Source organism: Anolis sagrei, chromosome Y (assembly GCF_037176765.1).
Source record: "Anolis sagrei isolate rAnoSag1 chromosome Y, rAnoSag1.mat, whole genome shotgun sequence".
NCBI lineage: Eukaryota > Metazoa > Chordata > Lepidosauria > Squamata > Dactyloidae > Anolis > Anolis sagrei.
Genome location: NC_090035.1, coordinates 25,255,704 through 25,281,790, shown reverse-complemented (window position 1 = coordinate 25,281,790; position 26,087 = coordinate 25,255,704). Strand labels below are relative to the sequence as shown.

The 26,087-nt window shown below is 44.4% G+C and overlaps 1 protein-coding gene and 1 long non-coding RNA gene across 4 annotated transcripts in view; one reads left to right on the top strand and one right to left on the bottom strand.

Moving 5' to 3' along the window:
* Nucleotides 1–26,087, bottom strand: part of LOC137094705 (caskin-1-like) — a 223,643-nt gene that overhangs the window by 66,781 nt on the left and 130,775 nt on the right. The window lies entirely within an intron of this gene.
* LOC137095710 (uncharacterized) overlaps nucleotides 11,235–26,087 on the top strand; it is a 40,033-nt gene continuing 25,180 nt past the window's right edge. Inside the window, exons 1-2 of one of the 2 annotated variants that reach the window (XR_010908884.1) lie at nucleotides 11,235–11,416; nucleotides 13,979–14,053. This is a non-coding gene — a long non-coding RNA (uncharacterized lncRNA). The remainder of the gene's footprint in view (nucleotides 11,417–13,978; nucleotides 14,054–26,087) is intronic. The other variant, XR_010908883.1, reaches the window with a different exon arrangement.

Genomic DNA, 26,087 nt, shown 5'->3' with positions numbered 1-26,087 from the left:
GGTGGTTTGTGACTCTTTGGCCCAAATCCTAGGAAAAAGACCATGGGAAATAAGACTGGAAGCCATAACATGGCTGCGGAGGGACTAACAGTCACCTGACCTCTCCACTCGTCTTCTAATTACACCAGAAGACAACTTATGGCTTGGCGAGCTAATGGCAATGCGATCCTGCCTAAAGAAATGGGGCATTACCATCAGAAGGGTAGTTGTGGACCCTCATATTCACCCCCTCTTTGACACAGGGGTACCTTCCCGCCTTGTTCCATCAGGTCCCCGTGAGAAATCCACAGATAGCTCCTGGTTAGGGCCTCCCCTCCTGGTTTGTACCAATTTGAGACCCCCATCTGCCCCAGTTGTCCCCACACAATCAGCCACACTTTCCCGCCCAAGAACACTTCCCCTGTTCAGCCCACTCAGTTCCCTCGCTGTTTCTCTGTCCACTTTAACATCGGAAGCATCCCTACCTGACACCCAAGGGAGACTATACTCCAGCCTCACTTCTTCTGAGAGCTGACTAGCCACAGATCCCAACCATGTAGGGGGGGAGGGGGGTCTGGAGGAGGGGGGCGCCATTCAGGTCGTGTGGGGGAGGAGATTTGCGGGTCACCAACACCCCAGGGAGAAGCGCAACAGAGTTCTTGCGACCCTGGAGAAGGTAGGAAATGGTAGGCTCCATGGCAGTCCCCTCGGTCTTAAGGTCCTGCTGATTAATGCTAGATCCGTTAATGGTAAGACCACTGCCATTCAGGACTTGATTCTGGATGAGAGGGCGGATCTGGCGTGCATTACTGAGACCTGGTTGGATGAGCTGGGGGGGAGTAAATCTTACTCAGCTGTGTCCACTGGGTTTCGGAGTGCATCAGCAGGCCAGACAGGGGGGGTGGGGAGGAGGGGTCACAGTAGTCTTTTGGCAATCCATTGCCGTGGTCAGATGCGCTGTTCCGCAAGCACCTGGGTTTGAGTGTGTCCACCTGAAGGTAGGGAACCATGACAGTATGGGGTTTCTGCTGGTATACCGCCCACCCCGTGACCCAGCAGTTTCCCTGTCTGAGCTAGCAGAGGTGGTCTCCAATTCGGCCCTGGCTTCCCAGCGCTTGGTGGTGCTGGGAGATTTTAACATCCATGCTGAGACCTCCTTGTCCGGCGCAGCTCAGGACTTTATGGCCGCCATGACGACCATAGGACTGTCACAAATTATATCTGGACCCACCCATCAGGCTGGACATACACTCGACCTAGTTTTTGTGGCGGACAGTGGAATGATCAGAGTGGAAGAACAAAACATCCTTTTGGTGTCGTGATCTGATCACTATCTGATCAGTTTTAGACTCTCTGCAACCCTCAACCTTCACAGGGGTGGAGGACAGATTAAAATGGTCCGCCCTAGGAGACTGATGGATCCGGATGAATTCCTGAGGAATCTTGGGGTTCTTTCTGCCATGGAGCCTGGTGATTCTATCGACGCCTTGGTGGATCTCTACAATAGGGAGATGTCCAGGGCGATAGATACGATCGCTCCCGAACGCCCCATCTCGTTGCGTCATGACAGGCCGTCTCCCTGGTTTATCGGAGAGCTGGCTGTGATGAAGCACACGAGAAGAGGGCTAGAGCGCAAGTGGAGGAGATCTCGGGACGTGTCTGATCAAGCACGGACTAAAGCCTCTCTTAAGGCATACTCCATGGCTGTACAGGTGGCCAAGGAATCTTTCACGACCACCCGTATAGTGTCTGCAGCAAATAGATCATCGGAGTTGTTTCGGGTTGTCGGGGAACTCCTTCACCTACCTGTGGTGGAGGAGACCTTTGACGACCCAGCAACTCGGTGTTGCGACTTCGCACACCATTTTGCAGGCAAAGCTGCTCAGATACGCCTTGAGCTCAACTCCAATTTCATCACAGTGCCAGATAAGGTGACTGAGGCATCTGCTTGTCCAATTTTGTGGGATTCTTTTAGGCTTGTTCTTCTTGAGACCGTGGAATAGGTCCTTGGGGCTGTGAGGGCGACCACTTCGACTCTAGACCCTTGCCCATCTTGGCTTATTAAATCGGCCAAGGCGGGGTTGGTTGATTAGTTTGTGTTGATCATTAACGCATCATTGGAACAAGGGATTTTTCCATCTAATCTGAAACAGGATGTGGTTCGTCCACTCCTCAAAAAGGCTTCCCTTGACTCCACGGTGCTGAACAATTACAGGCCGATCTCCAACCTCTCTTTTTTGGGTAAGGTGCTGGAGCGGGTGGTCGCCTCCCAGCTCCAGGGCTTTTTGGATGACATGAACTACCTAGATCAGTCACAGTCTGGTTTCAGGCCTGGTCATGGCACCGAGACAGCCTTGGTCACCTTGGTGGATGACCTCCGTAGAGAGCTGGACAGGGGGAGTGTGACTCTGTTGGTTCTCTTGGACATCTCAGCGGCTTTCAATACCATCGATCATGGTATCCTTCTGGGTTGTCTCTCTGGGATGGGTCTCGGGGGCACGGTTTTGTCGCGGCTCGGCTCCGGTCCTTCCTGGAGGGACGAACCCAGATGGTGAAGCTGGGAGACGCCTGCTCGGATCCCTGGCCTTTGACCTGTGGGGTCCCGCAAGGCTCTATTCTGTCTCCCATGCTTTTTAACTTCAACATGAAACTGCTGGGAGAGGTCATCCGGAGTTTTGGAGTTGGGTGCCATCTCTACGCAGATGACACACAACTCTACTACTCTTTTCCACCTAATTCCAAGGAGGCCTCTCGGGTGCTGGACGAGTGCCTGGCCGCTGTGTCTATCTGGATGAGGAGGAACAAGCTCAAGATCAATACTGACAAGACAGAGGTCCTCCTGGTTGATCGCAAACCGGATCGGGGTATAGGGTGGCAACCTGTGTTGAACGGGGTTACACTCCCCCTGAAGCCACAGGTCCGCAGTTTGGAGTCCTCTTGGACTCATCGCTCATGCTTGAGGCTCAGGCGTTGGCGGTGTCCAGGAGGGCTTTTGCACAATTGAGACGTGCGCCAGCTGTGACCGTACCTTGCAAAGGCTGATCTGGCCGGGGTGGTTCATGCCTTGGTCACCTCTAGATTGGATTACTGCAATGCACTGTACGTAGGGCTGCCCTTGAAAATGGCTCGGAAATTCCAACTGGCCCAACGGGCAGCAGCCAGGATGTTAACCGGGGCTCATTACAGAGAGAGGTCAACCCTCCTGTCCAAGGAGCTCCACTGGCTGCCGTTTATTTTCCGAGCCCAATATAAGGTGCAGGTGCTTACCTACAAAGCCCTGAACGGTCTGGGACCACCCTACCTGCGTGACCGCATCTCCGTCTACGAACCCACGCGTTCACTTCGGTCATCTAGAGAGGCCCTGCTCGTGATCCCGCCCGCGTTGCAAGCACGCTTGGTGGGGACACGAGACAGGGCCTTTTCTGGAACGCCCTCCCAAAAAATCTTAGACAGGCCCCTACACTGGCAGCCTTCAGAAAGAACTTGAAGACCTGGCTGTTCCAATGTGCCTTCTCATATTAGGAACCTCCAAAACCAAGTCCTAGTAGCACTTTAGTAGAACTAAGATCACTGCACACCGCACATTACACTTACCTTATAATCCTAGGTACCTCCTGCCACAGCAGCACTTTTAATCTTGTACCCATTACTCTGGCCTGGCCCAGTTTTATAGTGTCTCGATGTATTTATTGTTGTTGTTTATTCTGCTTAACTGTTTTTAATTTGCTTTAGATATTGTATTGTTGTATTGTATTTTGAGGCCTTGGCCTATGTAATCCACATCGAGTCCTTCGGGAGATGCTAGCAGGGTACAAATAAAGTAGTAGTAGTAGTAGTAGTAATAATAATAATAATAATAATAATAATAATAATATATTCCCAAAAACAAATCTTGATTTGGCCATTTGATGACGCCATTGTATACAATGGGACTGGAGCGTCGGCAGATTCTGCATCCATGGATTCAAACATGCATGATTTGAAAATTCCCAAAAGCAAACCTGGAACTAGTCATTTTATGATGGTGTTGTACACTGTGGTTCCTAAGAGGTGCGTTAGCCAAATGCCTGAATATTTGTTAATGTTTTTATGGATTTAATCTGAATTTGTATTGTTGAAGGCTTTCATGGCCGGGATACTGGGTTGTTGTGAGTTTTCCGGGCTAAATGGCCATGTTCCAGAAGCATTTTCTCCTGACATTTCTCCTGCATCTATGGCAGGCATCCTCAGAGGTTGTAACCTCACAACCTCTGAAGATGTCTCTTATAGATGCAGGCGAAACGTCAGGAGAGAATGCTTCTGGAGCATGGTCAGAAGTTGTGAGCCCAGAAAACTCACAACTTAATCTGAATGCTTTTAATTCTAATGAAGCCTAATACTGTTTTAATATTTGTATATTTTAAATTGTATATTTTAAATTGTAATGCTTTCAATGTTAGCTGCTTTGAGTCTTTTTATGGAGGGAAAAAGTGGGATATAAATGAACATAATGATGATGATGATGATGTTTTCAATGTAGTTACATTTGACTCTCTGTACTTATGGATTCTGCAACCACAGATTCCACCATCCAAGGCTTGAAAATATTCCCCATCGTTTTATATTATCTTGATTTTGCCATTTTATATCAGGGATACTATTTTGCAATGGCACTGAATATAATGGACTTCAGTATCCCAGAATTTGGGGTCCTGAAATCAAACTGAGGTCTTGCTGAACAAACAAGTGATGCAATGCTTTGGATCACCATGATTATGGATTATTGCACCTCTGCAGACAGAAAATGGCTCCTCGTGTCTCTCATTCTGGTTGTATTTGATGTAGATTGAATGTACAGAAGAGAAGAGAGATGGAGGAAGCTGGGCTAGACGCTGGCTCAGGAAGGGGGCAGGGAGGCTCCGGCGTCGCTTTGCACGCTTTGCACAGAGCCGGGCCTGCATGAAAGTATGCACACATAGAGACACACACACAAATGCATGGAAGGGGGGCACAAGGAGGCAGGCGGCCATCTGCTACTGACGGAGACAGCCGACAAACCGTCTGCTGCGGGCAAACACTCGCTGGCAGAATGGCAGCCCCGCTGCAACCAGTGCTGCCGGGAAGGACCTCGCTCAGCAGAAGCACAAAGCGCACCAACTGGAGCAACACCTTCGCCCCCAAAAAGGCACCTTTCCCTTGGTGAGATGCCAAGAGCAGAGGAGATTAAACACCACGCTAAAGATGTGCCAAGGGACCGTCACCCATCCAGGGGCCAATACACGGCGCTGGTGAATATAATGCCACTTGCATATAGCCGTAATGACTTCAGTCTCATGTGCCATTGAAGGCACACCACCTATGTTGCGGGATGCTATTACACTAATGCTTTATAGTTTTCAAATCATGAACTCCTTAAACGCTGCAAGATGGATAGCAAGTGTCCCAGAAGCAAGCAAAATACAGCAGAGGCCTTTCGCATGCTCTGACCCATCTATCAGCAAAGTCCAAAGTATCTGACCTTATATACACACTGTTTAGTAAACTCATGGGTTCAGGTTTTCATCCAAAATATTCAAAGGTTTTAATATTCACTGATGCAATATATACAAGTATACAATCAGGATTCACAGATTCTCATTCCTTGTACTTACAAACAATCAGAGTAATCAGATAGTCACATACAACATAGGCAGATACCCACACTAAGTCACATAGGAGAGAAAAAGATTGATTCTTTCCTATTCCTTATATAACCACCTACTGATACGTCATCAGTAAGGGACACTGGTTGATTGCAACCTCTTTGCAATAACCTTCACAAGGTTATGATTCAGCCATTACCACACCCCTTAAGTATTCCATCATGACATTCAGTCACTACCCAGGTGCTACCAATATACCACATGTTCATCAAATGCTGCAAACCACCGCCTCCTCCAGAGAAAAATGTATAATATCACAAAGGACTACCACCTCATCCACCTCATAGGAAACTTGCTACAAAACAGGAGCTTTTTTGTTGAGTTCCAGGGCCAGAGAAACAGATGGCGGACACAGAAGAACAGCCTACTTCAGGGGAGCGTGCTTGCTCCATCCATGTTCAACATTTACACAAATGACCAGCCACTGCCAGAATGGACAGAGAGTTTCATCTATGCAGATGATTGTGCCATTACCGCTCAAGCAGGGAGCTTTGAGATGGTTGAACAGAAGCTCTCTGAAGCTGTAGGTGCTCTTACTGCCTATTATAGGGAAAACCAGCTGATCCCTAATCCATCTAAAACACAGACATGTGCTTTTCACCTCAAGAACAGAGAAGCATCTCGAGCTCTGAGGATTACCTGGGAAGGAATCCCACTGGAGCATTGCAGCACACCCAAACACCTGGGAGTGACCCTGGACCGTGCCCTGACCTACAAGAAGCACTGCCTGAATATCAAGCAAAAAGTGGGCACTAGAAATAATATCATACAAAAGCTGACTGGCATAACCTGGGGATCACAACCAGATACAGTGAAGACATCTGCCCTTGCGCTATGCTTCTCTGCTGCTGAGTATGCATGCCCAGTGTGGAACAAATCTCACCACGCTAAAATAGTGGATGTTGCTCTTAATGCGACATGCCGCATTATCACAGGGTGTCTGCGTCCCACACCACTGGAGAAATTACACTGCTTAGCTGGTATTGCACCACCTGACATCTGCCGGGAAATAGCAGCCAATAGTAAAAGGACCAAGGCAGAGACATCTCCAGTTCATCCCTTGTTTGGGCATCAGCCAGCACGTCAACGACTTAAATCAAGAAATAGTTTTCTAAGATCTACAGAGACACTCGCTGGAACACCTCAGCAAGCGAGAGTCCAAAAGTGGCAAGCTCAAACCCAGAACCTCAATCAATGGCTGATACCAAATGAGAGACTCCCCCCAGGCACACAGACTGGGCGATTTGGAAGGCACTGAACAGACTGCGCTCTGGCACCATGAGATGCAGAGCCAATCTTAAGAAATGGGGCTACAAAGTGGAATCCATGACATGCGAGTGTGGAGAAGAGTAAACTACAGTCCACCTGCTGCAATGCACCCTGAGCCCTGCCACATGCACAATGGAGGACTTTCTTGCAGCAACACCAGAGGCACTCCAAGTGGCCAGCTAATGGTCAAAGGACATTTAATCAACTACCAAGCTTGCAAACTTTGTGTTTTGTCTGTCTGTCTGTCTGTTCTGGTACAGCTGTACCAGGAACTCCAATTTTGTTTGCTTTGCATTGAATGTTTGTTTGCAGTCCTAAGTTTCAGAGACTCTGCAGATAGGTGGCTTCTTTTGGTTGCAGTTGTGGGGCAGGCCACCTGTCCATCATCATTGAGTTTGGTCCCGCCCCTTGCTCAGTGCAATTGGGAGGGGAAGGGGGCCATTTTTCAGTTAGTCTCAGCTAGGAAGTCAATGTTCAGGACGTGTACAGACTTTCTCCTGTACAAAGGCTTCAACCCTTAAGACTTCCCGGGGGAGAACAGTCTTAAGAGCATCTAAAGATTCCCGAAGGTTCCAGGGAAACAGCCTTACAGCCCTGAGGAATTTCGGAGGGAATAACAGCTTTAAACACCAAGAACTCCAGCTAAGTGACTACAGGCCTACTGGTACGTCCACGGTTTTGAGATGTAGTTCAGACTGGTAGTGGATCCACATCAGTCAGGTCTAGGTTCACAGTTAGCCTGGGAGGAGCTAGAAAGGGATTTTCATTGAAAGTAAAGCAAGGAAACAGTTAGAAGCCACCAGTTGTTTGAAACCTGGAAGCATTTGTTTAATCTTTAAAGACAAAAGAAGTTTCTGTTTAATTGTTCATCAATAAAAGACCTTGTTGTATTTAAGATCAAGCTGTTTAATGGGGGGGGGGGGGGGGGAGAATTCTCTAAGGGCTTCTCTTCGGGGGCCCTGGCTGCCCCTTGGGCTAAAGTTGCACGTCCTGTTTTAAAAGCACTTCGTTTCAAGCCCAGCGGCGACAGAACACTGTTTGTTTGTTTGTTAAAAAATGCAATGCAACTGTCTGGTCTGCCCCTGACACGATAAATAAATAAAATCAAATGCTATTTTTATATGGTTAGAAATACTTTGCCATTTCTATCTAACAATATTCATTTTCAAAATCCTGACACACAAAAAAGTGTTTACTGATTAATATTATGCACAGTGGCAAAAAGTGTGCTCTTTGTAATTTGGCCCCCAAAAAGTATGCATTACTGTTGCTGCCTGCTTGGAATGCCTTTGTTACAAACAATAGTGTTAGGATACCAAAGCTTCCAGTGACTGAAACCTTGGGGTGCATCTATGCTGCAGAATGAATTTACTTTTAACTGCCTTGGCTCAATGTTATGGAATGTTGGGAGGTGTAGTTTGACAATGTTTTGAGTATTCTCTGCCTCACCAAACTACAAATCCTAAGACTGTATAGCATTGAGCCAAGACCATTTAATTAGAGGTGCTGTCCCTCCAATAGGAGCTCCAGGTGCAGCTCCTGAAGCAGCTTCCTCTTTCGCTTTGACTCTGCACTAAAATGATTGTATGGCACGAATCTAATGTGCACCCCAATTTTGGCAAGATCATTTAGCCAAATAGGGTGAGCGTTAGATTTGAGCAAATGCATTAATTGGGATTTTAGGGTCCTGGAAACAAACCCTCTGTGAAATGCCAAATGGGAAAAGAGTAAACGGCACAGGAAAAAGCTGGCAAGGGACCTAATCCCCTTTCAACTATCCAGAAAACCATGTCCACCTTCAACCATCCAGGGGTCAATATATGACAACATTGTATATAATGGGACACGAGCATTATGCATGGATTTGTGAATCCTGGAACTAAAAAACCCTATTAAGATGCCAAAGGAGGAAAAGAAATTGCATGGGCAAAAACTAGCATCCACCTTCACCCATTCAGGGATCAGCATACTATGCCATTGCATATACTGGGATGTGAGCATTATGCATGTATTTCAGGGGTCCTGGAAACCAAACCCTCACTGAGATGCCAACGGGAGGAAAGAGTAAACAACAAGGGGAAATGTGCCAAGAAACAGGCCCGTAGCCAGGATTTCGTTTCGGGGGGGGGGGGGACGACGACGGGGGGACTGAATTCTTTTCAGGGTTTTTTTGGGGGGGGGGGACTGAGTTTGGGTGGGGGCTGAGTCTGAGTGAAAGAGGGTCTAGCCTAGCAAACCTTTTATATCATTACCCTAATACCCCCATGCATATGGGATATATTGAGTATGGTGATAAGATCATGATATGAATAAACATAACAGTTTAAATAATGCACCAAGGCCTTTTCGCGAACCACCATGAGAATTTCGGGGCGGGGGGAAGACCCTCAAGCCCCCCATCAGCTACATGCCTGCCAAGAAACCATGTCCATCTCAACCCCATGCAGGGCTCAAACTTGCCCATCCCTCCCTCCTTTGCACTTGCACTTAGGCGATCCCTCGTAGCCTGAGGATGATGGTTCTCCAAGTCTAGTGTCTTGGCGGTGGGTTCATAGGTGGCTGTGGAGCCCTATTCTCGATCCACATGTTCTCTCATTAGGACATCAGTTTCCAGGTGGAAGTGGTCCTTGTCAGGGTTGGATTGACGCGCCTTGCTCTTGGCACATTTCTCCCTTTCGCCCTCTATTAGTGCCTCTTCAAATTCTGCAGCACTGCTGGTCACAGCTGACCTCCAGTTAGAACGCTCAAGGGCCAGGGTTTCCCAGTTCTCGGTGTCTATGCCACAGTTTTTAAGGTTGACTTTAAGTCCATCTTTAAATCTCCTTTCCTGTCCACCAACATTATGTTTCCCGTTCTTGAATTGGGAGTATAGTAACTGCTTTGGGAGACGGTGATCAGACAATCAGACAACGTGGCCACTCCAGTAGAGTTGATGGCATGGGAGCATCACTTCAGTGCTGGTGGTCTTTGCTTCTTCCATTACGCTAACATTTGTCTGCCTGTCTTCCCAAGAAATTTGCAGGATTTTTCTGAGGCAACGTTGACGGAATCATTGCAGGAGTTGAGTGTGACGTCTATATTTCACAGGCATATAGCAGGGTTGGGAGGACAATAGCTTTATAAACAAGCACCTTGGTCTCCCTAAGGATACCCCAGTCCTTAAAAATTCTCTGCTTCATTCAGAAAAATGCTGCACTCACAGAGCTCAGGCAGTGTTGTATTTCAGTGTCAATGCTGACTTCTGTGGAGAGGTGGCTGCTGACTGCACCATGATGGGCAATGTCACGGATACCTGTGCCAAGGAGAGCCAATGGTATGGATTTTGGGGGTCAGGGAACTCAACACCCAGTGAGATGCCTATGCAAGAAGAGATGAAACAGCATGGGGAAAACATGCCAAGAGATCCCATTCAAGAGGCCAATATATTACATGACAGGTGGTCCCCAACAGTTACAAACATCCGACTTACAAATTATTCCTAGTTCAGAATGGGGCTGAAACAACAATACAATAAGTGAGAGGATTCTTCCCCTCAGAAGGGAAATTCACTCCTGGAAGAGTTATTATCACGGGGGAAAAGGGGGCTCCACTGAAGCTTTCTTTCCAATCCTTGTTTCTACAACAAGCCAAATGTTTCAAAATCCAGTTCTCACAGATGTAATCTTCTGAACAGGAGCTCAGATAGGAAAACAAACACCACAGGAGTGTTAACTCTTCCCTAATATATATATTAGCTAATACATATATATATATTTGGCTAGAGTTAACACTTTAAAATGTACCTGTTCTGACTTGCAAGCAAATTCACCTTAAGAGTAAACCTGCAGAACATATGGGTTGTTGTCGGTTTTTACGGGCTATATGGCCATGGTCTAGAGCAGGGGTCCCCAAACTGCCCCCCCCCCCCCCCGGGCATTTATCCGGCCCACCGAGGAGTTGGCCTGCGTCTTAGCGAAATCAGTCTTGGCTCTGCTAACGCAGAGCTCCTTTTGTTCTTTCTCTCCCCCCCCCCCCCCCCTCAAGCTCTCTCTCATTCTCCCCGTTTCAGTCTCTCCCCCTTTCCTCTCTAATTTTCTCTTTCTCCCTCCTCCTTTCTCCCTCTTTTTTTCCTCTCCCTTTCTTTTCTTCCCTTTCTCCTCTTTTTCTTCCTCAGAGGAGGTGAAGGCGGCGGTGGAAGAGCGGAGGCAAGAGAATACCTTGCTTCCACTCTTCCAGAAAAGACACAGCAGCCAATGGGCAGCCCCGAAGCCTTCCCTCACCATCAAGCCCTCCCTCCTTCCCTCCACCTCTACCTCAACTCAGCTCAAGGAGCCCCTGCAAAGCCCACCCCCTCCCAGCTAAACAGGAAGGGGAGAATGGGGGCGGCAGAAACGCCAGCCTCTCGGAGGAAAGACGTCTCCTCAAAACCTGGGGTTCCTTTTCTTCCCTTCTTTGTCCTCTGCTTCTCTTCGGCAAATCCAGGGTCCTGCTGTGAAAACAGCCCGTAGGTAGGCTGTTAGAAATTGTGGGAATTAAAGTCCAAAACACAAGGAGGGCCCAAGTTGACCCATGCCTGCTTTAAGAAATTCCAATGATATTTAATTCTGTTGTAGTGTTTCATATATTTGTAGATTTGAAATTTTATTGAAATGTAAGCTGCTTTGGCCCCTTCTACACAGCTGTATAAAATCCACACTGAACTGGTTTATATGGCAGTGTGGACTCTGATAATGCAGTTCAAAGCAGATATTGTGGATTATCTGCCTTGAATTCTGGGTTATATGGCTGTTTGGAAGGGCCCTTTGAGGGCCCTTCAAGACAGGTCATATATCCCAGGATCTGATCCTAGGTTTTCTCTTTATCCCAGATTATCTGGCAGTGCAGACTTATATAATCCAGTTTAAAGAAGAAAACCTGGGATCAGATCCTGGGATATAGGGCCTGTCTGGAAGGGCCCACAGTCTCCTTGTGGAGACAAAAAGTGGTGTATAAATAAACATAATAAACATAAATATAAGAATAAGAATGATGCCCTCCTCTTGTGATCTCCTGCTTTGGAAACCAAATTGGAGAATAAAAATCTGTTCCTGGCTTGAAAGTGTTATTTCCTGTTTAATTGTGTGGCCCTTACTTTGAAAGTAGTTGTTCTCCAGAAACTTTGTTTGTGTGGCTGCCACAAACTATGATGAATCTATTGGTCATGGGTGTTCTGTATGCCAAGTTTGGTTGAATCCCATTGTTGGGGAATTCAGAATGCTCTTTGATTGAAGGAGTGACTGCAACGTCCACATGTTTGAGTGTATTTTAACCAAACCTCTCCAGTATTTTCTGTTGGTCATGGGAGTTTGGCTGTTAGGCTGATCAGTAAACATATTAATAGGTTTCCTGTTGTTATATTAAGACTGTTACTCTTGCTACGACATGCTTGAAGTCAAAATGTCATTTATTTGTAACTAGCTGTCCCCTGCCACGCGTTGCTGTGGCCTATAGTAAAAAAAATTCGAAGTAGAGGTAGATATCTGGACTATTATGAAAGAGAGGTACCTACCTATTCCTTCCCCCTTTTTGCTTCCCCTTCCCCTTTCTCTCCTTTCTTCCTTCTCTGCCTCTTTCTTTCATTCCTTCTTTAACTCTTTGGTTTCATCCTTCCTTTTCTTTCCTTCCTTCCCTCCCCCTTTCTCTACTTCTTCCTTTGTCTCATTTCTTCCCTGTTTTCTTGGTTCTTTCACTTTTTTTTTTGTCTCCTTCCTTCTTTCTTTACCTCTTTCCTGCCTTTCCTTTCATTTCTATTTTATCTTCTTCCTTCCTTCCTTCCTTCCTTCCTTCCTTCTCTCCTTCCTTTCCTCCCTCTCTCCTTCTTTCCCTCCCTCCTTCTTCTTTCCTGTCTGTTCTCCCCAGTCCCATGGTGAAGTCCCTTCTAACTGTATTCTATAAGTCTATTTAATATAGTAATATATAGTAGTAACATATTATATAGTAATATATATATATATATATATAATATAGCAGTATATATAATAGTAATATATATATAGTATTGTGATTATATAGATAGATAGATAGATAGACATAGACATATGTCACCAACCAGTGATCCTTCAGCCATCCATATCTGTGTGTGTGTGTGTGTGTGTCTACACTGCTATATAATCCAGTCCTAAATAGATAATCTGGATTTTACATGGCAATGTGGAAGACATGACTTTGGGTGCATCTACACTGTAGTTTTAATAAAGGAGGATGAAGCTGGCAGGGGGGTGGGGGGAGAAAAAGGAAGGAATGAAAGGGAGGAAGGGAAGGAAAGAGAGGAAGGAGTAATGGAGAAAAGGAAAGGGAGGGAGGGAGGAGGGAGAGGAAGGAGGGAAGGGAGGGAGGGAAAGAAGCAAAGGAAGGAGAAGGAAGGAAAGTAGAGAAAGGGAAGGAGGAGTTGGGGTGGGTAAGAGAATGTGGAGGAGGAGGATAAATTGTTCATCCGGAGAGCACTATAAACCCAAACAAAGATGGATCGGGACCAAACTGGGGATGAATCCTCAATATGCCCAAAGCTGAATTCTGGTGAAAATTGGCCCCTGTTTAAAAAGTTTGAGGACCCCTGGTTTAGAGGCATTATCTCCTGACGTTTCGCCTGCATCTATGGCAAGCATCCTCAGAGGCAGTGAGGTCTGTTGGAACTAGGCAAAAGGGTTTATATATCTGTAGAATGACCAGGGTGAGACAAAGAACTCTTGTCTGCTGGAGCTGCAGAACCTATCTTGTTTGTAACTTGGGGACCGCCTGTATTGTATATAATGGAACGGGTGTTATGCAAGGATTTGAAGGTCCTAGAAGGAAACCCTCGGTGAGATGCAAAAGGCAGAGGAGAGTAAACAGCATAGGATAACGGGCCCCCTTGGCCTGTCCAGGGGCCAAGCTTGACCCCACTCACCTTCTACACTGACCAAGCCAAGGAGGGCCACCTGGTCAAGAAGTAACGCCTGAGCCCTGAATCTCTTTCTCTTTAGGTCTCTGGCTTCCTTCACCCACCTTGACCCAAATGTGCCATTTTGGGCACACCTTTTGTCTTTTTCCAGGACTAGAACGACCTCCAGGCAACACAAAAGGTACCACTTACTGCATCTTTGCAAAAGATGGGAACACACCGGATGGTAAGATAAGCTACTTTCTAGTTTCCATAGCTAAATGATATTTTAAGTGCCTCCAGATCCAAGAAGAGGAATGCATCCCTCTGTATTGATTCAAGATTGTGCAACATTGCAAACAGGTTTGTGTCACTGTTTCAGATTTGAGGGGTCCAGGAAAGGGATGCTCAGTTCTTGCAAAAGATGTGAATGGGCTAGATGGCACTTTCTTGTTTCCATAACTGGATAATATTTTAACTGCCTCTGGATCTAAGAAGAGGAATGTGTCCTTCTGCATCGACACAAGACTGTGCATCATTACAACACATTGCACACAGGTTTGTGTCCATGGAAAGCACATCTCTCAGCCAGTGTTTCGGATTTGGGGATCCAGGAAAGGGATGCTCAACTGCATCCCTGGAAACTGAAACTTAACCATGTCTGACCTGTCCAGTCTGGCCTGTCCGCTATCCTAAATCGAGTGACCCAAAGATAGAATCCAGAATTATATGGGATGTGAAAAGGACGGCAATTCCTCAATAGGGAGCCATGCCTGTCTCAGTGCACACAAACCTCACAAATCCTCAGCCAGCGATGGAGGAAGGGCCGAAACAGAGTGTCTCCGTGACCCATTTGGCAGCCTTACAGCCGACCCCATCCTCCTCTTCTTGTGCCGTTCCGGATTCAAATCCTCTTACGCTTTTCCTCCACTGCCTCCAATTCGACCCCCTCCTCCCCAGGTCAAAGGGTATTCCATGTCAGTGTTGTGTATCCACTCCAGATTGCAGTCTTAACTTGAGAGGGCTACTCAAGCATCTGAACCCTACCTAACTCCCTAGATTTAGGCTACGCATCTGAAAAGATGCCTTTAAAATTCAGACTTAAATCAGGAGGAAATTTGTCACCAGCCATGTCTAGGGATCATAATTCCCATCGCTCTGGAAGTGCAAATGTGGGGCAGATGTTACTGTTGAGATGATCAGTGTCACAATCAAAGCTGGGTTTTTGAGATGCAAGACACATATTTTCCCAGCTTTCAAATGGCTTTCAAAGAGACTCACAAATATATAATACAGATTTAAAATAGATTCTGAGAGAGAAAGAGACAAATCGAAAAACAAGGCAAACTCTCAATCGTCCTTCGCTCACACATTCTCCAAGACTCCTTGTCCTCAAGGGCATCTGAGCATGGGCAGAGTGCACGCCTCTTACTGTTGAGCATTGAAATGCTACATATAACAGTGGGATGACTATTGTATGATGACTCTGGAGAGCCAAATTCAAATACCTCTTAGCCATAAAAGTCATACTCTCTCAGCCTCAGAGGAAGCAAAGGCAAACGTGTTCTGAATAAATCTTGCAAAGAAAACCCTGCAATAGTCACCATAAGTTGGAGACAACTGGAAAGCACAACAACATACATATACAGATATAAGATAACAACAATGACAACATAAGATACTGTGAAACCTTCAAATCAGAACAACAATATAGGATGCCTCGAGACCTTCAAGCCAAAATAATAATAATAATAATAATAATAATAATAATAATAATAATCAACAACAATATAAGATGCCTCAAGACCATCAAACCATAACAACAACTACCACCACCACCAAAACAAAGGATACCTTGAGAACTTCAAGCCATAATAATAATAATAATAATTGCATCAAGTCCTTCAAACCATAACAACAACTACGATGATGATAATGATAATAATAACTGACAATTTTGGAGCACAATACTTCTGACCTCACAATTGTGTTAAAAAACAAAGTATGGATTGTCGATATTGCAATCCCAGGTGACAGCAGGATTGAAGAGAAACAACTGGAAAAGCTAACACAATATGAGGATTTAAAGATCGAACTGCAAAGACTCTGGCACAAGCCAGTCAAGGGGGTCCCAGTGGTGATCGGCACACTGGGTGCAGTGCCTAAAGACCCTGGCCTGCACTTAGACACAATCGGTGCTGACAAAATTATCATCTGCCAGCTGCAAAAGGCCACCTTACTGGTATCTGCATGCATCATTCACCGATACATCACACCGTCCTAGACACTTGGGAAGTGTGCAACATGTGATCCAATACAACAGCCAGCAGAATGATCTTGTCTCCTGTGGATTCATCTTGTGTTTCAGATAACAACAACAATATAGGATGCCTCAAGACCTTTACACTATAACAACAACAACAACAATATAGGATATCTCAAGACCTTCTCTCTGCCTCTCCAATCCCCCTCGCAGAACCCTCTCTATTTGCAAAACTGGCATCTTCAAGACCAGGCCTACCTTTCAAGGTTGACATAAGGACCGAATAATGACACCAATGAGGGGATGCTCTGAGCACGGTTTCCTTCCGAATGAATGGATCACCTGCTTCTATTTGGGTTCCCTGACGCGCCGCATGTGCTTTTCCTTCTTTTCTAAAAGAGACTTGTTTTCACGAATGAAGAGAAGCAGAGGGGTGGCCCCGGTGACAGCAAACACTGCGAATTGGCAGAAGAAACACGGCAGAACAGAAGCGGGGAAAAAAGCATAGAGAGATTTCCCCCCTTCTGTTTGGGTTGACTGCGAAACCCAACGGAGGCCAGGAGTGCATTTCCTACCTACAACAAAAACAAGTTTAAACAGAGATTTGGCAACCGTTGCTCAGGCAACAATCCCAAATGGGGTAGAAATTGACCCTTTTGGGATTTCTAGCACCATTTATTTCCTTCCTGGGAAATAGGCAAACTGTGTTCTTTCCTACTGCTTGGAGTGCATCTATGGTTGGAATGAATACCATATGACTCCCCCGAAACTACTATGGCTCTTTGCTGAGCGATCCTGAGAGTTGTAGTTTCCTAAGGACAAAGAGTGTTGGTGCCTCACTAAACTGTAACTCCCAGCATTCTATAACACTACAGTTAAACTTCATTCATCCTAATGTGCAGATGCCAACCGAGAAAGCAAAAGACCTCAGAAAACTGCAACTCCCAGGACTCCATAGGATTGAACCATGGTAGTCCAATTGGGAGCAAGCCGCATTAATTTTACAGTGTAGATCCATCCTAACAGGTGGAGATGATTGTTAAGTCCCATGAAATGGGATTCTGGGAGTTATAGTTTCACAAGGACCAGGTGTCTTGAATGCAGTGCTTTGCATAGATTCCCAAAAAAGGCCCAAGATTTCTAGTTTTACCAGGATCAGATATTGAGAATGTATTGCTTTGCATAGGTCCAGAAAAGAAAGGGAGTTGTAGTTTTACAAGGACTGGATGTCCAGAGTGTATGACTTTGCATGGGCCCAAAAGAAAAGACCTGGGAATTGTAGTTTTACTAGGACTGGATGTCCAGAGTGTATTGCTTTGCACAGCTCCAAAAGAAAGGACCTTGGAGTTGTAGTTTTACAAGGACTGGACATCCAGTGTGTATCTCTTTGAATAGGCCCAAAAAGAAAGTACCTGGAAGTTGTAACTTTAAAGGAACAGCCATTGGGAGTGTATTTCTTTGCATAGGTCCAAAAAAAGAAAGTCCCCGGGAGTTGTAGTTTTACAAGGACTGGACATCCACCAAATCCTGGCCAAGCCATAGCCATCCTAATATATACCTTTATAGTATCCAAGGCTCAGCTCCGTAATGTGCCTCCCAGCCATTTGTTCTATTTTAAAAGGATCTATTTTGTAGGGTCTTGGGAAGGAAAGCCTTTCCCTCCTAGAGTCCAGTGACCTTAATGGGACTTTAGAAAAAGCTGGCCTTCCTTTTTTTCCTTTTATTAAAACTTCACAAAAGTGTTGGCGGAGAGCTATTTATGCCTTATTTATACCTTCGGGGCTGAGTTCAAGCAGAAGGAAAGATTTGCACTCGGAAGGCGGAATACTATTCCATCCTTCTCCTAGAATGCCCTATAAGCCTTATATACCTCCTGTCACATCAGCACTTTTAATCCTGCACCCATTACTCTGGCCCGGCCCAGTTTTATTGTGTCTTAGTGTATTGTTTATTGCTTGTTGTTTATATTGCTTTAATTGTTTTTAATTTGCTTTTGGTTTGTACTGTTGTATTGTGTGTTGAGGCCTTGGCCTTTGTAAGCCACATCGAGCCCTTCAGGAGATGCTAGCGGGGTACAAATAAAGTTTAATAATAATAATAATAAGAAGAAGAAGAAGAAGAATACACATAAGGGGTGATAGGATCCAATCTGCACTTATAACTTCTTCCAATAATAATAATCATAATAATAATAATCATCATAATAATTTATACACATGGGGATAAAGGGCTCCAAAGTGCAGTTCTGGCTGCCTCTTTCTGGAAGCAATAATAATATTGATATTAATAATTTAATACACACATGGAGGGCAAAGAGCTCCAAATTTTGGCTTCTTCCTGGAATGATGATGATGAAAATAATAATAATAATAATAATAATAATAATAATATACATGGAATGAAGAGTTCCAAATTCTGACCTTCCAGGAAGTGTATCATCATCATCATAATCATCATACATAGGTTGAAGAGTTCTACATTCTGACATCTTCCAGGAAAATTACTACTACTATTACTATTATTATTATTATGGGATGAAGAGTTCCAAATTCTAATACCTTTCAGGAAGTATATTATTATTATTATTATTATTATTATTATTATTATTATGATTATATACATGAGATGAAGAGTTCCAAATCCTGATATCTTCCAGGAATTATATTTTTTATGATTATTATTATTATTTGAAAAAAAACACAAGATAAGTCCACAGCAAACAAGGTCACTCTGCTTGCGGTTGTATTGGATCACACTTTGGACACTTCCCAAGTGTCTAGGACTGTGTGATGTATCGGAGAATAATGCGTGCAGATCCCAGTAAGATGGCCTTCTGCAGCTGGCAGATGGTAATTTTGTCAGTGCCGATTGTGTTTAAGTGCAGGCCAAGGTCTTTAGGCACAGTACCCAGTGTGCCGATCACCACTGTGACCACCCTGACTGGCTTGTGCCAGAGTTTATTATTATTATTATTTTACTGACACAAAAAACATAGTACGTCACAGCAAACGAGATATATATGCTGGGTTTTGTATCAGTCGAACAAAGTCGAACACTTTTCAAGCGTCTAGGACTGTATGATTTATTATTATTATTATTATTAATAATAATAATAATAATAATAATAATAATACTACAGGGAAGTCATGCTGCCCCTCTATTCCGTCTGGGTCAGACCAAACCTGGAATCACATTGTGTCCAATTCTAGACACCACAATTGAAGGTAAATGTTGACAAGCTGGAATGTGTCCAGAGGAGGGTGACCAAAATGATCAAGGGTCTGGAGAACAAGCCCTATGAGGAGCGGCTTAAAGAGCTGGGCATGTTTAATCTTCAGAAGAGAAGGCTGAGAGGAGACATGATGGCTATGTATAAATATGTGAAGGGAAGTCATAGGAAGGAGAGAGCAGGCTTGTTTTCTGCTTCCCTGGGGACTAGGACACAATGAAACAACGGCTTCAAACTACAGGAAAGGAAATTCCACCTGAACACGAGGAAGAACTTCCTAATTGTGAGAGCTGTTCAGCAGTGGAACTCTCTGCCCCGGAATATGGTGGAGGCTCCTTCTTTGGAGGCTTTTAAGCAGAGGCTGGATGGCCATCTGTTGGGAGTGCTTTGAATTCGATTTTCCTGCTTCTTGGCAGGGGGTTGGACTGGATGACCCACGAGGTTTCTTCCAACTCTATGATTCTACAACTAATCACATAAGAAATTATTATTATTATTATTATTATTATTATTATTATTATTACTCCTCACTGTTCGAGGCAGGACACGACACAGTGAAAACACAGTACTACAAAATGCGTACCATAAAAAAATGGTATGTTACATATGTTACAACAGAAATAGCAAGAAATCATGCAAAGAGAAATGTTCCAGGATTGTTCCCTATATACGCACATATATACACCCCACACTTCTTGCAGTGGGACCCAGCATTAGGCCCAGTTTTGCTGCTAAATTTGAGAACTAAAGCAGACTAGGAAAAGTCCCAAAAAATCCCATTTGTTTTCTGAGCGATGGAGAGAGCAAAACCCGTCAAAGCGGAGAGGTCTGTCGGGGCAACCATTTCCGCAAATGGAGAATTTAATCAGAAAGGGTTTTATGGCTGCCGAGCGCAAAGGCAAGTAGCCTTCAGGGACATAAATAAACCCTGATATATGGCCATCAGGGCCACAGATGCAGAGGCTGGAAGAAGAGGCGTGGAAAGGGTTTTCCTCCACCTTGAAGCATACAATCCTGGAGATGGAAGGGACCCCCAAAGCGCCCCCCCCCCCAGGCCATCCAGTCCAGCCCCCTTCTGCCATAAAGACACCCTCCAAGCCCTCCCGACAGATTGTCATCTAGCTTCTGCTTGAAAACGTCCAGAGAGCACCGGGCTCCCAGGCATTATAGCACTCGTTCAAAGGGACCCAAAAGGTCATCCAGTCCATCCCCCATCTGCCAAGACACAATCAAAGTCCTCCCAAGAGATGGCCATGCAGAGAAGGAAACTCCATCACATTGCTATCCATTCTATATTTCACTAGAGTAAGAAGGGACCGCCAAAGGGTCATCCAGTCCACCCCCTTCTGCTATAAAGAAATCCACAATCAAAACCCTCCCAAGAGATGGCCATCCAGAGAAGGAAACTCCATCACATTGCTATCCATTCTATATTTCACTAGAGTAAGAAGGGACCGCCAAAGGGTCATCCAGTCCACCCCCTTCTGCTATAAAGAAATCCACAATCAAAACCCTCCCAAGAGATGGCCATCCAGAGAAGGAAACTCCATCACATTGCTATCCATTCTATATTTCACTAGAGTAAGAAGGGACTGCCAAAGGGTCATCCAGTCCACCCCCTTCTGCTATAAAGAAATCCATAATCAAAACCCTCCCAAGAGATGGCCATCCAGAGAAGGAAACTCCATCACATTGCTATCCATTCTATATTTCACTAGAGTAAGAAGGGACCGCCAAAGGGTCATCCAGTCCATCCCCTTCTGCTATAAAGAAATCCACAATCAAAACCCTCCCAAGAGATGGCCATCCAGAGAAGAAAACTCCATCACATTACTATCCATTCTATATTTCACTAGAGTAAGAAGGGACCTTCAAGGATCATCCAGTCCACCCCCTTCTGCTATAAAGAAATACACAATCAAAGCCTTCCCAAGAGATGGCCATGCAGAGAAGGAAACTCCATCACATTGCTATACATTTTGTATTTCACCAGAGTAAGAAGGGACCTCCAAGGGCCATCCAGTCCACTCAACCTTTTCTATTAAGGAGTACATGATCAAATCCCTCCCAACAGATGGCCATCCAGAGTCTGTTTAAAAAACTCAAGAGAAAGAAGGGGACTGCACCAGACTCCTGTAACATAGAAGAGAATCTCGAAGTAATTATGAAGTCAATATGATCACCATATTGTTGGAAGGGACCCCCAGAGGCTATCTAGTCAAGCCTCCTTCTGTTAAAAAGGAATACACAATCAAAGCCCTCCCAACGGATGGCCATCCAGACTTTGTTTAAAGAGCTCAAGAGAAGGAGACCCCACTAGACTCTGAGACAGTCTACATTGCACTAGTGTTAGAAGGGGTCCTCAAAGGCCATCCAGTCCAGCCCTTTCTGTTATAAAGGAATACATGATCAAAGGCCTCCCAACAGATGGCCATCCAGAGTGTGCTTAAAAAGCTTAAGGGAAAGGAGGAGACACCACCAGACTCCCATAACATAGAACATAAAGTCATAGAATCATATTGTTGGAAGGGACCCCCAGAAGCCATCCAGTCCAGATCCCTTATGCTATAAAGGAATACACAACCAAAGCCCGCCCAATAGATGGTCATCCAGACTCTGTTTAAAAAGACTCCAAGACAGTATATATTGCACTAGTGTTAAAAGGGTCCCCCAAAGGCCATCCAGTCCAGCCCTCTTCTGCCATAAAGGGAGACACTATTGAATCCCTTCCAACAGATGGCCATCTAGCCTTGGCTTAAAAACATGAAAGGAGTGATTCATACACGCCTTTCCTTCTCACTGCAGAAGACTACAAAACAATGCATACAATCCAAAGCAATGCAAAGACTTTATTTAAAACCATTCCAGATTCTTTCAAAACCAGGCACATATTTTTTTTAAAAAAGGAGGAAAGCGTCTTGAACAGACCCACGACTTAAAAATAGCGGGAAATGCAACACGGTTACAGCCGCATAAGCAAATATAAGGGAGAACGCTAAGAATGGGCCCCGAGGCTTGAAGGAAAAGGCCGTGTTTTTAACTTGGGACCAGAAAGCGGTTTGTATGCACAAATGCCTTGAATTAGATCAACGTTCTAGAACTGTGATCATTGTCATCGCTGCCTTTTGGACCAATGGAGCGTTTGCCTCTTTTGGGATAAACCGGCCATGGTGACCTTATTATTTTCTACATATCTGCTTTGCTTCATAAATAAATGGGGGAAACGTTTTGGATTTTGCAGCCATTGCAAAAACTGCCTTGCCTTCTTCTTCTTCTCCTTCTTCTTTTTCTTCTTCTTCTTCTTCTTCTTCTTCTTCTTCTTCTTGCAGCTGAGACTAGAAATACCAAAGGGAAGCCTTTGCAAAATGAGATTGCTTTGCAAGACGGGGATGATGGGTTAGGGTTTCTTGGGCCTCTTTCTTCCCCTTTTCTGTTCTCTATCATCATCATCATCATCATCATCATCATTATTATTATTATTATTCTGACACAAAAACATAGTATGTCACAGCAAACGAGATATATATGCTGGATTTCGTATCACAAAATCACAAGTTGAACACATTATTATTATTATTATTATTTGTTGTTGTTCATTCGTTCAGTCGTCTCCGACTCTTCGTGACCTCACGGACCAGCCCACGCCAGAGCTCCCTGTCAGCTGTCACCACCCCCAGCTCCTTCAAGGTCAGTCCAGTCACTTCAAGGATGCCATCCATCCATTTTGCCCTTGGTCGGCCCCTCTTCCTTTTACCTTCCACCTTCCCCAGCATAATTGTCTTCTCCAGGCTTTGCTATCTCCTCATGATGTGGCAAAAGTACTTCAACTGTGTCTCTAGTATCCTTCCCTCCAATGAGCAGTCCGGCTTTATTTCCTGGAGGATGGACTGGTTGGATCTTCTCGCAGTCCAAGGCACTCTCAGAACTTTCCTCCAACACCACAGCTCAAAAGCATCTCTCTTCCTTCGCTCAGCCTTCCCTAAGGTCCAGCTCTCACATCCGTAGATTACTACAGGGAATACCATGGTTTTGACCATGCGGATCTTTGTTGCCAGTGTGATGTCTCTACACTTTACGATTTTATCAAGACTGGACATTGCTCTCCTCCCAAGAAGTAAGCGTCTTCTGATTTCCTGTCCACAGTCTGCATCTGCAGTAATCTTTGCACCGAGAAATACAAAGTCTGTCACGGCCTCCACATTTTCTCCCTCTATTTTCCAGTTGTCAATCATTCTTGTTGCCATAATCTTGGTTTTTTTGACGTTTAGCTGCAACCCGGCTTTTGCGCTTTCTTCTTTCACCTTGATTAGAAGGCTCCTCAGCTCTTCCTTGCTTTCGGCCATCAGAGTGGTGTCATCTGCATATCTGACGTTGTTAATGTTTCTTCCAGCAATTTTCACCCCAGCTTTGCATTCCTCAAGCCTATTATTATTATTATTATTATTATTATTATTATTATTTAGTCTATTAAAGGAGATTCAAAGCAGCACACAACATTAAAATCAATACAAATGATCTGCGTTGAACAAATAATCCAATATGGGTATACTTTAGCAGCTGAGATAGCAATACGTCAACATAATCATCCTTATATCACTACCTTAGGTAAAAGTCAGTTTTTAAATTGTTCAAGATGCATAAGGTTGTGGGTGAGCTACAACTCACATCATCCCAGGTTAACTCTGAAAAAATCCATCAGTACTTAAAGTTCGTTATGTTGGGCAAGTTTGCACTAGATGCATCATCGGTGGGGTCCAGTGTGCTCTACAACTCCCACTATGGTGAGTCAAGTCCCTCCAGTACATTAAGTGGGGTCTGTGTGCCAGGTTTGGTCCAAGTCCATCATTGTTGGGGGTCATAGTTTCTCTGGTTATGGGTGAACTATGACTCCCAGAAATTAAAGTCAGTTCCCTCGCAAATCCCTCTAGTAATCAAATTTCAGCATATCATGTATATATGCCAGGTTTTGTCCAGATCCATTGCTGTTTGGGTTCACAGTGCTCTTTGGATGTAGGTGAAATACAAATCCCCCAAATCAAGGTGAATTTTCCCAAGGACCTCCAGTATTTTTTGTTGGTCATGGGGGCTCTGTGCACCAAGTTAGTTCCAGGTCCATCTTTGGTGGAGTTCAGGATGCTCATTGATTGCAGGTGAACTAGAAATCCCAGCACCTACAACTTCAAAATGTCTAGGCCAATTCCCCTCAAAACCCACCAGTATTCAAATTTGGGCATATTGGATATGCATGCCAAGTTTGGTCCAGATCCATCATTGTTTGGATTCATAGTCCACTCTGCATGTTGGTAAACTACAACTCCTATAAATCTCTCCAAAGACCTCCAGTATTTTTTGTTGGTCAGGGGGCTTCTGTGTGCCAGGTTAGTTCCAGGTTCATCATCGGTGAAGTTCAAAGTGCTTTTAGATTGATTGCAAGTGAACGATAAATCCCAGTACCTACAACTCCAAAATATCCAAGACAATTCCCCTCAGAACCCACCAGTATTCAAATTTGGGCATATTGGGTATGCATGCCATGTTTGGCCCATATCCATCATTGTTTGGGTTCATACTGTGCTCTGGATATAGGTGAACTACAACTCCCTACATAGGTCTCCAGTATTTTTTGTTGGCCATGGGGATTCTGTGTGCCAAGTTAGCTCCCCAAACCTCTCTAGTATGTTCAGTTGCTGATCAATTCCTGTTTGCAGTGTGCTATAGGAAAAGAATAGGAAAGGGTTAAGGATGAGGCAGTGGGCAGGTTAATGCAAATTCCACACCAATGGAGTCAGAAACACTGAGATGTCTGTGGTGGAGAAAACACATAAAATCTAGGATGAAACTGGCCCTGTATGAAAGCCTTCACTTGTGTTGTGGGCAGTGTGGTGTTTGTGGAGGACATTGGCAGGGGTCTTGGACATGTTCATGCTGCTCACTATAACCTGCAATGTCATTGGAAAAAGAGCTTTTGGTGTCTCCTGAGTAGTGGGAACTATAGCGTTTCGTGGAGGCAGGAGCTTGACTGTGTGAGTGGACACCCCAGCCACACACACATACATATTTTCACTTTTATTATGCATATAGATGATGATAATGACGACAACGATGACTCAATATATACAAACTTTGTTTCATGCACAAAACTATTTAAAATATTACATTTTGCAAAAGAGGATTTTGGAAGAAAAGCCATGAGTATATATTGTTACTGTTATTATTTTATTATTAAGTTACTATTATACTATTATTGGGTTGTTGTAGGTTTTTCGGGCTGTATAGCCATGTTCTAGAGGCATTCTCTCCTGATGTTTCACCTGCATCTGTGGCAAGCAACCTCAGAGGTTATGAGGTTTTGACCTCACAACCTCTGAGGATGCTAGCCACAGATGCAGGCGAAACGTCAGAAGAGAATGCTTCTAGAACATGGACATACAGCCCAAAAAACCTACAGCAACCCAGTGATTCCGGCCATGAAAGCCTTCGACAATACATTATACTATTATTATTAGTTATTATGTATATTATTATAATAAGTCACTTTCTCTCTCAAATTGTTGATCAATACTAAAAACAAAACAACATACAAACCTAAAGCCTATAAATGCTAGAATATAATTAACTATAAGACTATTGAAAAATAAAGGATTAAACCCATTTAAAATCCTAATACTTTTTTATTTTAATGATCTGAAATTATTTAAATTAATTTGTATGCTTAATTTTATTTTACTATGTCATAGATTTTAAATGGTATTGTTTTTAAAATATTATGAGCCACTTCGTGTTTCAAAA